Source organism: Salvia miltiorrhiza, chromosome 4 (genome assembly GCF_028751815.1).
Source record: "Salvia miltiorrhiza cultivar Shanhuang (shh) chromosome 4, IMPLAD_Smil_shh, whole genome shotgun sequence".
In the NCBI taxonomy this organism is placed as follows: Eukaryota; Viridiplantae; Streptophyta; class Magnoliopsida; order Lamiales; family Lamiaceae; genus Salvia; species Salvia miltiorrhiza.
Window position 1 is genome coordinate 24,179,744 of NC_080390.1, and position 14,743 is coordinate 24,194,486.

General features: G+C 38.0%; 1 long non-coding RNA gene across 1 annotated transcript; it reads left to right on the forward strand.

Moving 5' to 3' along the window:
• The first annotated feature begins 4,267 nt into the window (after positions 1-4,267).
• Positions 4,268-5,542, forward strand: LOC131019505 (uncharacterized). The gene is made up of 2 exons (XR_009100292.1): positions 4,268-4,652; positions 5,250-5,542. It is a non-coding gene; the product is annotated as an uncharacterized LOC131019505 (long non-coding RNA).
• The last annotated feature ends 9,201 nt before the right edge of the window (positions 5,543-14,743 follow it).

The window sequence follows — 14,743 nt, forward strand, 5'->3', positions numbered from 1 at the left end:
TCAACACAACCCTCTCCTTGACTCGACTCAGCAAGAAACACAACACTCACTCAACATCAAGCCAACACAGCAACACACAAGTCCAGTTCATATAAATTCTTCATTTCTGTATCATTTAATCTTTTCATCTATGTTACCAAATGTAAGAACAATATTCAGTATCTCTTTGTTTTATCTACAGTTGGTTTTATTCGTACTATGATGTTGAGCATGAATGAATAAGTAGAGGAATTGAAAGGTGAAACCTTTTTGTATGAATTCTGTTCGGTGGTTTCTGTAAAAATGGCAGATATTTGATGGTTTTCTCTGCATATGAAAGAAATCTGCTGATATTAGAAAATGAATGAGAAGATTGAGACTTGAATAAACAAGAAGAATTCTTTACCGTAGAAGTTGTGTTGTTGTGGTAAGGAGAGAAGATGAATGAGGATGAAGTTGTGTTGTTGTGGTAAGGAGAGAAGATGAATGAGGATGATATTTTATAGGAGCAATGACGAATAATAGAAAGTAGAAGCATGCGTGAAGGATTGAAAAGAGGGAGGTGAGTCGTTGAAAAATTTACCCAAAATCCCTGTGATTAGGGGATTTTGTATGACTTGTAGGAGTGGGCGCATGGGGTGAATAGTGTAGCAATTGTAGAGGCATGGTGAAACACACTGTTCATGGCTGTGGTACAAATGAGGAGGTTGGTGTGGGCTTTTGGGCTTTGGTATTTATAGAATATCATTTCAATAAAAAAAAAACTAAGGCCCAAATAAATATTTGTCAAAGCCCAACACATTTAAATAATTAAAGCCTAACATAAATTAAATCATGTAGTATTAAAATTAATATTAGCATATAGAATTAATCACATTCATATAATTCAATTTATGCAATGCACAAAAATTCAAAAGACTAAATTTTATAAAAGCTTTTGAAAATAATTTTGTTGGAATAAACTCATTTTCATTTCTCCGGCATAAATCATCTTAATCTAAGTTCAAAATAATTCTAAATTTAATATAAATAGGCGGGGTGTTACATTCCTCCCTCCTTATAAAAATTTCGTCCTCGAAATTGCATATCTGGGTCATCTAGTTTGGATACTAGACTTTCATTCCACTCAACTCTTGTGCGGCACTAAATCATATACGTACTTAATTCCCTAACAGCGCGATATCGTTTAGCAAACTAGAAAATTTTCCTCAAAATCTGCTACCTCATGGAAACTTGTCTCGTCCTCTCCTGAAGATTGAAGAGGGATCTTTCTCTTGTTAAAACGTATCGTGGCGCTGAGTTGAGTAAGCCAACCAATTCGATGATTGCGTCAAATTATATCATAGGAATAACATGTAAGTATGTCTAAATGTTTCGGCGCCTATATCGAGCTCTGAGTTCGCGGTGACGTCCTTAGTAGCAGTCTTTCATCGTCAGTTGTACTAACTTCTAACGTAGTTACGGACGATTGTGGCGTCAATTCTAATATCTTACGAGCAGCATATGAAATGAAAGAATAGGATATTAACTCTAGCCTCAGCTCCGTCCCGTCAGCACCAGCCAGCCAACCTGAAAACATTTGAAAGTATTTTTGGGCTAAGTACTAATGTACTTAGTGGGCATGCATTTTCATAAACATTTCATATTTTCGTAAAGAGCAGTTTATCCAATTATACTTGACATGACTTAGAATGTTTTAAAATGAAATAACTTCTAAGCATGTTAAAACATTTTCTTTCATTTGTGCGCACATGTCACACTCCCTTTCCGTTACTCGCTGTGATCCCGGACCTTTTAGCCACCGACGGATCCATTTCTCCTTCTTACTTGAACTGAGGGCGTAACCCAGTCAAGTTCCCATTTGGGACCCAATGCTCCGGAACACATCCCGTCGAGCACCCTTATAACGCCTCATACATGATTAGTGCCCAATGGAGATCAACCCACCAGGTCAGCTAATAGGTGTACACAATTCTCAAATAACGTGTTAGGTCAAGAGAGAACCTCGATCGATTCATTGTTGCGAGCCTTAAACAGAGCAGAGTGCACATAAACATTTTATTGGATAAACAGTTTTCATTACATTAAATAAACAGTTTGCATTTCATTGAAACATTTAGAGCTTAATAACTCAATCATACTTTGTACATTTGGAAAGTAAGCCCACCTGATTAGGCAATGCCTGTCGTTTATTCTTAACTCTGAATTGGTATAGTAGTGCTACTCCTCACGATCCACAAAGCCTACAAGAAATCTATAATCTTAATAGGTCTCCTGAATCTAATCTTAAGTCATAGTGTAGTGCTTATCTTTCTATGATTCACTTAGCCGGGTTTTCAAAATTTAATAAATATTTGAAAACTACATTCTTGAGTCAAAGACACCAACAATATCCTTGCTCGATTTTACTTAAATAATTGAATTAATAATAAAGTCAATTTAATCATAAATGATTTTATGCACAATTTTTTTTTTATGCAAATCTCTTTCATGCTTTAAAACATATAACCAATAATCACACTTAATACATATGCACATAATAATAATATTATGCAACTTAATCTTTAAAAAAAAATAATTAAAATAAATCGGTTTGATCTAATTAAATATTTAGGAAATTAAATCATCAATCAAATATGTAAGGTAAATAAATTATAAAAAATACTTTGCAGCCCATTTCTTAAATAAAAATGACCCAAACAATTTAATGTATAGGCCCAACTAAAATAAAAATTCGCAGCCCACTAGGATATAATAAGTAAAAACAAGTACACCAAATACCAACACCTCCCCATCACCTACGACACCCTCCCTGCAGCTTTATTTCATTCACACAATTAAAGTCTATGCCTACACTCCATTTTCCTTCATTCACACAATTAAAGTCTATTCCTACACTCTATTTTCCTTCATTCACACAATTAAAGTCTATTCCTACACTCTATTTTCCTTCATTCACACATCTACTCTTGAAAGAGCAACAACATAGTCGTGCAGTCACCCCACCCTGTGCATCCCTTTATCTCATCAGCCAAAGTCCTCCTTCATCCCACACAACACTCTCTCGCCAAGAAAAAAAAAAAACTCAGATTCCATATCTTAGATTTAAGAACCAAGCTTTTACCGAATATTACATCAAAATCAACCAAGTTCAGACAAGCTCGACCGAAAGTTTTAAGGTTTCATTTTCTTTAAACTTCACTAGTTTTTACAGTATTCTCCATTACTTTCAGAACACACAAATTTCAGAACACACAAACTTCGGCTGCCCAATCAAGAATCACACCCATACACACATTCATAACTGATATACGAAAACATATATGCATTCATGATCTGTGTACATCTATACATATATGAAACATGTTTTGTTTTAACAATGAAAGGAAAAGAAAGGTAGAGTCTTGAATTCTTGTATCAGCTTTGAACCGTGTGTGTGTGTTGGGTTGAGTTGAGCGGCGCCGGGATGGCGGCGTGCTCGCTGCCGGCCATCCGGCCGTGTAAGAGGAGGAGGCGCCGGAGTGAACAGAGAGAGAGGGCCGCAGGACAAAGGGAGGCGGCGGCGGCTCATCGCTGCTGTCCGTCCGGCGGTGGTGGTGGTCTGCCACTGACCGAGGAGAGAGAGAGAGATTGCGAGGGAGGTCAGCGGTGGCCTATTAGCTGCTGCTGCTTGCCGGTTGGACGGAGAGAAGGGTTAGGCGAGAGGGAGACAGAGGAGGTGGCGATGGCGTCGGCCGCGGCTGCTGTTGTCGCCGACAGTCGCTGATGGCGACGACTTCGCCGGAGGAAGGAGGCGGTGGATGGGTAGGCAGGAGCTTAGGGCTTTTGACGATTTTGGGGATTTAGGATTTGTGGATTTGGGGGTTTGGGGGTTTGGCGAATTGAGGGAGAAGGGAGAAAGATAGAGAGAGATGAGTGCGGCGGTGGTACGCCGGCGACGCGCCGGCGGAATTGTAGGCGGCGGCGGCGACGTCAGATGAGAGGAAGGGAGAGAGAGTGGCGAGAAGGAGAGAGGGAGCCGATGAGAGTGGTGAGAGAGAGAGTATTGAGGTGAATTGAAGAGAAGGGTTAGGTGTTGGGCTCTGTCATGGGCCAAATTATTTCTCTGCTGGGCCGAGTTTTATTTTAATGTGTTGGGCTGTGTTCTTTTATTTGCCAAGCCTGACTTTTATTAAATATTTGGACTGCAGATTTTAAAAAGGGATTGGGCCTTAACTATTAGAATTTTATTAAAATGAGCTACACTACTTGTTTAATTGGACTATCATTAGTTTGATTAATTGTTTAAAGGTAATATGCATAATAATATTATATTATTATTATTTGTATATTTTAAGTAATTTCATATATATGATTAAAGTATGAAATGAGCTATGCATTTGCATCATGATTTAAATTGGTTTTCATTAAATCCAATTATTAAAGAAAGACGAGTAAGAATATTGTTGGTGTTCTTAACTCAAGAGAAATGTTTTCAATTATTTATTCATTAAATTTTGAAAACCCGGCTAAGTGAATCATAGAATATTAAGCACTACACCATGACTTAAGATTAGATTCAAGGAGACCTATTAAGAATAGAATTTCTTGTAGGCTTTATGAACCAAGGGGATTAGCGCTGCTTTCCCAAGACGAGATTATGTGATTATGATCTTCAGGCTTTGCCTATCCAGGTGGGCTTACTTTCCAAATGTATAAAGTATGATTGAGTTATTAAGCTCTAAATGTTTCAATGAAATGCAAATTGTTTATTCTATTAAATGCAAACTGTTTATCCAATAAAATATTTTGTGCACTCTGCTCCGTTTAAGGCTCGCAACAATGAATCGATCGAGGTTCTCTCTTGACCTAACACGTTATTTGAGAATTGTGTACACCTATTAGCTGACCTGGTGGGTTGATCTCCATCGGGCACTAATCATGTATGAGGCGTTATAAGGGTGCTCGACGGGATGTGTTCCGGAGCATTGGGTCCCAAATGGGAACTTGGCTGGGTTACGCCCTCAGTCCAAGTAAAGCAGGAGTAATGGATCCGTCGGTGGCTAAAAGGTCCGGGATCACAGCGAGTAACGGAAAGGGAGTGTGACATGTGCGCACAAATGAAAGAAATTATTTTAACATGCTTAGAAGTTCTTTCAATTTAAAACCTTCTAAGTCATGTCAAGTATGATTGGATAAACTGTCTTTATGAAAATATGAAATGTTTATGAAAATGCATGCCCACTGAGTACATTAGTACTTAGCCCAAAAATACTTTCAAATGTTTTCAGGTTGGCTGGCCGGTGCTGACGGGACGGAGCTGAGGCTAGCGATAAATTCCTATGTTAGACTTCCGCTGTAGCAATTACTCATATCAGTCTTTTGTTTTCTCAACTTAAGATCTTCATGTTAAATTTCAAATGATATACCTGACCGAGCTTAGACTCTTCACTACTAAATTTATGCTAATGAATGTCGGTTGTCAGAAGCATGAAACAAAACTTGTGATCCAAAGGGGCATAGCCCGACTCTCTATCTTATTATTCGGGTTTTAACAAGGTTGTTCCTTGTTTATTTCTATGAATTAGTTGCACCTCGATTATATTTATTCCTTCAAGAATAAATTTGGTAAGCTAATGCAAATCTTGTCATCTAGTTTACTACAGCTAGAGTAAATTACTTATTACATTTTGCATAAAATGTTTATGTGCACTCTGCTCTGTTTAAGGCTCGCAACAATGAATCGATCGAGGTTCTCTCTTGACCTAACACGTTATTTGAGAATTGTGTACACCTATTAGCTGACCTGGTGGGTTGATCTCCATTGGGCACTAATCATGTATGAGGCGTTATAAGGGTGCTCGACGGGATGTGTTCCGGAGCATTGGGTCCCAAATGGGAACTTGACTGGGTTACGCCCTCAGTTCAAGTAAGAAGGAGAAATAGATCCGTCGGTGGCTAAAAGGTCCGGGATCACAGCGAGTAACGGAAAGGGAGTGTGACATGTGCGCACAAATGAAAGAAAATGTTTTAACATGCTTAGAAGTTATTTCATTTTAAAACCTTCTAAGTCATGTCAAGTATAATTGGATAAACTGCTCTTTACGAAAATATGAAATGTTTATGAAAATGCATGCCCACTAAGTACATTAGTACTTAGCCCAAAAATACTTTCAAATGTTTTCAGGTTGGCTGGCTGGTGCTGACGGGACGGAGCTGAGGCTAGAGTTAAAATTCATATGTTAGACTTCCGCTGTAGCAATTACTCTTATACATCTTTTGTTTTGTCAACTTAAGATGACTTCATGTCGAGCTTAAATTTGAAATTCTAGTTTTATGCTAATGAATGTTGGTTGTCAGAAGCATGAAACAAAACTTGTGATCCAAAGGGGCATAGCCCGACTTTCTATCCTATTTTGGGTTTTTACAAGGTTGTTCCTTGTTTATTTCTATGAATTAGTTGCACCTCGATTATATTTATTCATTCAAGAATTGGGGTGTGACAATTCGGACCCTACGCTAGACGAATGTTTGCTAGTAAGGGTTAACGTGTACACTCATGGAGACTGTGTGTCGCTTGCGACCGGTCTTGGCGTCCGTGGAAGGTGGCCTCCTTCCCGGCGTGTGACAGGCAGATATGGATCATATAGACTGAAAATGGGATGCGCATCCAACTTTATGAAATGAAAGAAAATGTTTAGTAAAGCACGAGTCCTTCAAGTAAAACCCTGTGTGTTATTGTTGGCGGTACAATAGATGATATAAAATGTTATGTTTTCGGCATATGTTCACTGAGTATTTTTACTCAGCCCTGCATGTTGTTTTCCCTAATGTGCAGGTTGAGCGGGTGATGGAATGGAGTGGAGTTGAGCGGATATACCCTTTTGACATAGAACAGTAATGTAACCTTGAGTATACATCTTCATATGTATAACTCACACGTTTTTCCGCTGCAAGATACTCTGATTATGCTAATGTTTTATTTCAATTATGATACTCTTTTGTTGGGTAATCCACTTCGACGGGCCTTCCCGAACGAACGTCTTGTATTTGCCCAAGTGATCAGTTATGATCCTAGTGTTATATAAATAAATGTTTCTTTTCGTAAAATGTTTGATTGTTAAGTAAATGCTCCTTTCTTCCCCGCTTCTTAATCCCCTTCCCGAGTCATAACCCCGGTTAAGCCATCCTTAGGGATTGCGGGCTGTGACAAAGGTAGCCAGCCAAAAGCACTAAAAAAACTAGTCTAAATTAAAAACACAAGACTAGACTAGTAAAAAAGCCGAACATACTAATATTAGCAACTGAAACTTTGCAACTTCTTCTGCTTCTCTCTCTTCCTTCAACGTTTTTGTTGTTTTCTTCTCTTTTCCTTGTTTTTTTTTTTTTTTATAATTGCTGAAATCCTCGGGCAGCCAGGTCATGGATGTAATCAAAGGTGGGAGCCTTGCTGGGAGGTCACGAGCCATGCAGCCGCAAAACAGCAACTAAATCCGCAGCACACTTCATGGCAAAGGGTGATCAAGGGCATGAAGTATCCTTGGGAAGGTTCCAGCAGAAACCAAACCTTCTGAAACAAGAAGAAGGGCCCCTAAAGGTCGTATTAACATTAAGGAATAGAGTTACCCGGGATAAGGATGCAGATTGTATGCTGATTCGTGCATTTGTCGAGATGAGCACGGACTCTTCCCTCCGTGTGGTGACCAAAGAGGACGGCATAGATATCTTTGATAATGTCAAGAGCGATTTTCTTTGCCAGGAAGGGTTCATTATCAAACACCACACGGTTTCTTGCTGACCACAGATGATAGGTGGTGGTAGGCATAATGAGAGTTAGAGCTTTTCGGTAAATGGCCGAGCCACGACCCTTTTCATACAAATGTTTCACGGCACTTGAAAGAGTAGTCATTGAGTGTGAGATTTTAGCCCATTCTCTCAAGTACATCCAAACTTTTGAAGTTCCTGCACAAGAGAAAAAGAGATGAGAATTAGACTCCAAATCCTTTTTACAAATGCTGCAAACTTTAGAGATTTGTTTAAAGCTAATGCGGTCAGCTGTAAAGAGTCTCCCTTACATGGCTTTCCATGCTAAAATTGAGAATTTTGGAGGGATAAGGCTGCTCCAATTCTTTTATGCCAGAACTGAGATACACCTTTAGGCCGAATCATTTCATAGGCCTATGCTGCCACTTCTTTACTGGTCCATTTCTCCAAAGTTTCCAGGAGCTTGGACTTGTTATTCTGAAATTTTTGGAGGAGGATATCCCGCGTGCCAAGGATGTTCTTGATAAGTTGAGAATCACCATTAATCTTCTTAATTCCCCAGAAATCCCTTCCTTTGATAAACTCTTCATGGATCCACTTAATCCACATTGAATCAGTCTTGTGGTGAATGTTCCATAAGGTTTTACACAACAAAGCTTTATTCCATGCAGATAAGTCTCTAAGAGCAAGACCTCCTTCATTTTTTGGTTTACATACTTCCTTCCAAGTCACTGGGCTGGGTTTGTTATTCCAGATGAATTTCCTCACTATCCGGTTGATCCTATCAATAATTGTAGCCGGGATAGGAAAAGATTTGAAGCCAATATGCTTCCATTCCTTGAATGACAGCCCGTGCTAATTCCAGTCTACCTGCCACCGAGAGGTTCAAATTAGACCAATTATTGATAGATTCAGAAATTTTAGAAATAAGAGGAGCATATTGGTTAACAAGAAGCTTCTTGGCAGCCAAAGGGATGCCAAGATATTTGATTAGAAGAACTCCCTCTTGGCAGCCAAACATTTGCATAATTTGTGCCTTGTCCTCCTCTTTAACCCCGGCAAAGAAGACGCTTGGTTTCTCCTTATTCATATTTAAACCTGAAACATCAGCAAACTCTTGAAGTGAATCTGCCAAAATTGCCATTGAGCCTACGTCACCCTTGCCTAATAACAGTAAGTCATCAGCGAAAGCCAAGTGAGTTAGTTTCAAAGATTCACACTTAGGATGAAAATTAAACTCAAGCTCCCTGGTTCGGCGTTGGAGTAGTCTTGATAAAAATTCCATACACAGAAAGAAGAGGGTGGGAGACATAGGATCCCCCTTCAAAAGGAAGAGGGTGGGAGACATATGATTTTTGATCTAATGTGTGTCAATGAATATATAAAAGCAAAATCGTGAATAAATTCTTTTTCCAACCTTCAAAAGTTATGTTTGAGCATAGGTCGAATATGTGTTTGTGTTGAAGTATTTACCAGATATAAAGGCACGTGGGCTCTGCCGCACAGATTTAAATTTGCTGCCTGCATTTCATAATATCTTTTTGTTAAATACTCCTATAAAAAAACATAAAGACATTTTTTCCCTTCTTATGTGAAGTACATTTTGTATTTAAAACTTTTTCTTATATGCATCATTACCAGCATCAAATATACCTTCATTATAGGCATCACATTTTTCATTGTAATAATATATATTGATTGAATAGTATAACTTACTAGATATGATCAATATTATACAAATTTATTAATTGTAACAAAAGCTAATTTACTTTGGGCGATCATTTTTGGCAATGTTTTTGTTCCTAAACCAATTTTAAAATAAGGACACGAGTTTGAAGATAAAGTTATTGAGTGTATTGAAAATTGTAAAAAAATATTATAATTAGTATTGAAAATAGTGAAAATGTGTTATAATTAGGGGTGGTAATCGGTTCGGTTCAGTTATAACCGAACCGATTTTTCGGTTAACCGGAACCGATTAACCTTAAAATTGCTAACCGAAAATCGAACCGATTTTAGGTCCGGTTAACCGATTAACCGGTTCGGTTAACCGGGCCGGTTAATCAGTTAACCGAATTAACCGATTTAAACTGGGCATTGGGCATAATTACTGAAAGGGATCGAGTTCATGCATTTCTTGTGTTTCCACCCTCGATCATACATTATAACTATTTCCTTTTCCATCATATACCAAATCACCAGTAGTGTGTTTCCTTTTCCATACATTCTAACTGTTTCTGTTAAAGCATTTCATACTCTATTTAATTGTCATTGTGTAGACAATAAGTGTATCTACTAAACTGGACAGGACTGTTGCTTCATCAGTTGCTTCCGTTGTTGAGACACTCTGCTGTCTGTTTCCTGCTGGTTTTGAAGATAAGTTTGGAGATATACTTGGGCGATTCGTTTCTCTTGGATCTCCTTTTGGCATGAGAATTCTTCTACTCAGGGTTTCTGAGAACCCTATTTTGTGCAGCCGCAAGAAGACCTTCTTAAGGGCCGCAGTCTAGAGCCCGTCAAGAGTCCTATCTCAACCTTTCTCTTCCTAGGGTTTACATATATATTGGAATAGAAGAGGATTCGTTTTTGGCTGCTGTTCTATCTGATATTCTACTTCATATTGAGAGTATTTTCGTGCTAGGGCAAAGAGCATACAATACATGTGAGTGTGTTCTAGTTTGTGGCTTATTTTTTTTGTAAGCGCGGATCGTGGGTTTGTTCTATTGTGTTTACGATTGCTCCAGCCTGTTGGAGTAAGTTTATTTGTTGGGTTTAAGCGTTGAATGTGTAGCATTCAAGCTTAGGGAGTGAGTTGTTAATTTACTCTCAATTATTCATCTTGGTGGAGGTTTGGGAAGATATAGAGGCTAGGGAGAACGAGTCTTCGCGTGTAAGTCCTTAGTATATCTTATCATCACTAGTGGATAATTTACCCTGGGCGTGGCCCCCAGACGTAGGTGTTTTATCACCGAACTGGGTTACCAACTTTGGTGTTCTTGTGTTCTTCATATTTGTACACGAGTTTCTGTTTGAGTCTCTTTGTGAGTTATAACTTCTGCGTGTTGCTGCTTCAGTCTCTCTGTCAGTTTTAACTTTCTGGGTTTGCGAGTTTATATGGTTATGGATAGGCGAAAATTTCAGTTTCCTTTTAGCATAAGATTTAAAAGATTGATACTGATTAAGATACAAATAAGGCTTCAATAAAATTCAAACCTTATATTCATATTTCAATGGTGCTTCGGTTCGATCATTAATTAATATCCAATTCTATCTTATGAATCTCACTTATTAATATTCATCGATATATCATTAATATTCATATTTCATCTGATTGCTTCAGAAAAGTTGAAAACCCAGCCCTACAATAATTATTAATAAAATAGTATACTATTTAATTAATATGGGTTTATGGCAAAACCGGTTAATTCGGTTTTAACCGGTCGGTTACCGGTTAAACCGAATAACCGATTTTTCTAAAATTTAATAACCGATGACCGCACCGAACCGGTCAAAACCGGTTATCGGTTAACCGATTAATTGGTATTCCGGTTCAATTACGGTTATAACCGAATAACCGAAACCGTTTTACCACCCCTAGTTATAATTAGTATTTGAGAGTGATGAAAAATAAGAATGAATATGGTATTATTAGTGGTGGAATAGTGTCTCAAAATAGATAGGAAGTTATTTGGGGAACAACACAAAAAGAAAATATAAGAAGTTATTTGAGTGATGAAGAGAGTATAAATTAAGATTTGTTGAATGAATTCATGATTTAGATTTGAGTTTTATATAGGGATGGTAAATGGTTCGGTTACGAGTTAATCGAATCGAAATTACACAAAATCAATAACCATAAACTGAATCAATTAGGGATTCAGTTAACCGAACCGCTTAATCAATCAACCGAAATTAACCGAATTTTCCTATAAAATTTATTGAATTTGTGCATAGTGTATGTCCATATGACCACACATTTGCAAGCTGAAGGAAATCTATCGTTAATATTCATAGATAAAAGAATATTACTCATATAAATGCTGGAAAAGGGGCTACGATCTTCTGAGAGCTTTATGAAAATTTATCAGAGAGAGAGAGAGATTAACAAAGACATCCACTTTATGTGAACATATTTTAGAGTTCTACTAAGAATGAAGGAAATTGAATTGTAAAGCAACTCTCTATTAACAAGGCATTGTATTGTTATACCTTCCCATCATATTCTTTTATGTGCAACAGCTTGAGAGCAATACATGGAGTAGTAGCCAGTAGATTTTGGTTGTGAATGCAGCAAAGAAGACTGCAGAAGCTAGGGGTGGGAATCGGGTCGGGTTCGGGTGCCCTACCCGAAAAATTCAGGTACCCGAACCCAAAATTCAGTCAAAATTCCTACCCGATCCTAAACCCAATTCTAAAATCGGGTACCCTAATACCCGACTCGGGTACCCGATTCGAGTATTCGGGCATTCGGGTACCCTAAAATACCTTATCCAAATCACTCTAGCAAATGAATAATGAATTAATTACCAAATTGACAAACACCGCCCTAGCAAATGCATACATCACCAAATTGACAAACACCGCCCTAGCAAATGCATACATCACCAAATTGACAAACACCAGTGCAGCGTAAAATGGGAATTGTCTATGCTGAACATTGTTCACGTGAACACTGCCGTTACGATCATGACACGTGTTATTCACAATAAACCAGCCAAATAGTGTTTTTATTGAGCCAGACCGGTTCTTCACGCCTAAACCACCGGTTCAGTGGAGCAAATGGTTTCCGCTTTACTGCCCTTGTTTACTGTGAAAATGTCAGATACGATTTTCCTTAACCAATGAGCATTTTATTTCATAGCAGAGATGATGGCAGATATGATGTTTCCTTAACCAATGAATGAGCATTTTATTTCTTTGGACTTGTCTATGAAAAAAAGTAGAAAACAATTTTCGACTTCTGGTTAGGGTTTTGCGGGGCAAGATATCCAAAATTCCAAATATCAAAAATTTGAATCGTTTTTTCATTCACAGATGGAAAGTGGAGAATCTAAAACACCGAGTGTGTATATATTTCGTCGTTGTTGTTTTTTCTTTGTCTTTTTCCTTTTTTTTTTGGTGCGTTTGAATTTCTAATATGTTCTTGTTAGTAAATTAATTTTATGTCATACAAATTCGATGGGTTCAGATTTACATGATGTTGTGGTGTTTATTTTTGTTTGAGAAGAAGAGTCATCAGTTCAACCAAATTTCCTTGAAATTTTTGGTTGTTCTGGGTTAAGCCGTCTTCTCTGTTCTTCCATACACGGTACACGGTACACGATACACGGTACAATAAAATCCTACGCAATTTATTGTAGGATTTTACACGATATATCTTCCATGCACGGTAAACGTTCCACGGTTACACGATACCCAATTTATTGTAGGATTTTACACGGTACTGTGTAGGATTTTACACGGTACACGGTACACGTATCGTTCGAATCTCGTTCCACGTGTTCTTATTTTTCTAGTTTTTGTAATATATGTTCTATGTAATTTTCGGCACCTACTACCTACTACATGTTCTACATATCATGATGAATTGATGATGTACTTCTCTTTGTAACTGCAGTGGAAGTGAGGAGTAGATGTAGTGTGTGGTATGTGGACGAGATTAGAAGGCTACTATCGGAGTCTAACATGTGTCAATTGCGGAACTCTTGCTTTGGACATTTGTTCGACGTCCGTGAGCTTAACTTCCAGGGAGAATTAATGAAGTTGTTGTGTAGGAGGTTACATTCAAATGGAGTTGATAAGAGTACACTATTGTTTAAGTTTGGTAACCGTACTGTTGAGTTTGGTGGAGCAGACTTTTGTGTTATGTCTGGTTTAAAATTTAGTGGTCCTTTGTCACTCCCAAAACAGTCCAACTTCCATTCGGATGTGTTCGAATCTCGCTCTATATTGTTTCTTCATGATATAAAACTGAAATTTCGAAAGGCATGTGCAGAGAGTGGAGGGAATTGTGTTAAGAGTCTAAAGCTAGCATTTTTAGTCATCATATACGGAATGTTAGTTATGAATGATTTTAAGAGTGTTAAATTGGATTTGGGCTATTTGCATTTGATGGACGATCTTAAGAAGGTTAACGAGTATCCATGGGGTCAAGCTGCTTACGATTTTCTTGTGAGATCAACACATTGTTTGAAGAGCGAATTGTTGAATTCAGCAAATGGAAGTGATGATACTTTTGTGGAAACATATGGATTTGTTTGTGCATTGCAATGTTGGTCATATGAAGTAAACCCTGCATTGGCGTCAATGTGCGCATCGTTGAACCTTGAAGAGTTACAGTCATTTCCTAGAATCCGAAGATGGGTTCCTATTTCAGATTTGAGTTCATTAGGAGATGCTTTGTCCAAGTGTTTTTTGCCAACTCCGGTAAGAATCATTTTGCGGTGGTACTAATCATTTACACTATAATTGTGTAAGAATTAATTTTGTTAACATTCAAAGTTTTCATTTTCATGTAGGTTCGCATATCCTTGACTCCTGGAGAAATTGAAAAGTTGTTGGACCTGGGTATATCTTCGCCAATTCATGTTGCATCGCCAAGTTCCGTTATTAACATACCGAAGAACGTTGGACGCAAGCTTGATTTTGGTAGCGTGGAGCGTAAAGAAGCTGACACGAATAATGAAACACGTAAGAGGAAGAGTCCAAGTATCCCAAGCTCACCTTTGACCAGCAATGAGTCGAAGTCTATGGCCAATGTTGAAGGTTCGGTTAGCAGAGTAAAGGCGATGAAGAATCGTGTTCCGAAATTGAGTTTGAGTCGTAAAGGCATGCAAAATTCAAAGGATCAAACTCCTCCTAGTGAAAGCAATTCCAATATCAATTTTCTTAGTCCTTTCAGTGAAAGCTTTGGCGGGCATGGCAACAACAATGTGAGTTATTACGTGTAATCATTTGTTTGGTATATAAATTGGTCCATCATCTCTATAATTATATGTATCTTTGCGTAGGATGTATGGAC